Source organism: Ailuropoda melanoleuca, unplaced genomic scaffold (genome assembly GCF_002007445.2).
Source record: "Ailuropoda melanoleuca isolate Jingjing unplaced genomic scaffold, ASM200744v2 unplaced-scaffold63373, whole genome shotgun sequence".
NCBI lineage: Eukaryota > Metazoa > Chordata > Mammalia > Carnivora > Ursidae > Ailuropoda > Ailuropoda melanoleuca.
Genome location: NW_023237585.1, coordinates 1 through 1,108, shown reverse-complemented (window position 1 = coordinate 1,108; position 1,108 = coordinate 1). Strand labels below are relative to the sequence as shown.

Below are 1,108 nucleotides of genomic sequence, written 5' to 3'. Positions count from 1 at the left end.
ACCCCTGGGGAGGAGGGGTGCCATGGGAGGAGGGGCAACCCCCTAAGCAAAAAGCCCCCAGTCCCTGGAGCTCGGCTGTGTGGCAGGCTATGCTGCCAGGGCGTAGGTCTGGGGGGGTCTCCAGTAGGAAGGGCCTGCGGGGCGTCGGGAGAGCTCTGCTGCCACTTCCCGGTGGGACTTAGCTGGTCAGCCCTGCCCTCAGTTTCCCCATCCACCCATCCGGGCTGGAGGGATGTTGGTGGCCTGTTCCTCATCTCCTCTTCCTTCCCCTTGCTCCCATCACCCACCCTCCCCTGCTGCCCCCCAGGAGCATCCGGTGCCTGAGAAACATCATCCACTGGAACCTGATCTCGGCCTTCATCCTGCGCAATGCCACGTGGTTTGTGGTCCAGCTCACCATGAGCCCCGAGGTCCACCAGAGCAACGTGGTGCGTCCTGGAGGGGCAGCCCCAGGGTCAGAGGAAGGGTCTGGATGGGATGGCCCCGGTGGAAGGTGGGCTGGGCACAGGCCTTGAGGCCCAATAAAACGGAAACGGTTCCCTGGTGATGGGGGGGAGGGTGCATCCTACTGAGAGGAGGCCCCAGGCCCAGGGTGGGGTGCTGCTGCCACACCCCTCCCCCGTCTAAGTGTCATCTCTGCTGGGGGGGGTAGGCCTGGTGCAGGTTGGTAACAGCCGCCTACAACTACTTCCACGTGACCAACTTCTTCTGGATGTTTGGGGAGGGCTGCTACCTGCACACAGCCATCGTGCTCACCTACTCCACCGACCGGCTGCACAAGTGGATGTTTGTCTGCATAGGCTGGGGTGAGTGCGCCCCCCCAGGCGGGCTGTCCCCCACCCCGCACCCACACTCTGGCCAGCTGGCGAGGGGGCCTGCGAGCCCAGGACCAGGTCCCAGGGGTGGGGTGAGCACCGCGGCCCTCTGCCCCTGCTTGGGGGTGGGGTGCTGCACGTTGGATGTGTGCATATGAGCTCTACCCAGGGGAACGCCTCCCCACCTCAAGGCCCTGGGCCACACGAGGGTCCTCCAGGCCTTGCATCCCCCAGACCCCACTGATGAGCCCTGTGACAGCCAGTCTCTCCCCAGGTGTGCCTTTCCCCATCAT

General features: G+C 65.1%; 1 long non-coding RNA gene across 1 annotated transcript; it reads left to right on the top strand.

Moving 5' to 3' along the window:
• Positions 1-15: 15 nt before the first annotated feature.
• On the top strand, positions 16-1,108 carry LOC117800089. The gene is made up of 3 exons (XR_004623060.1): positions 16-428; positions 653-806; positions 1,090-1,108. It is a non-coding gene; the product is annotated as an uncharacterized LOC117800089 (long non-coding RNA).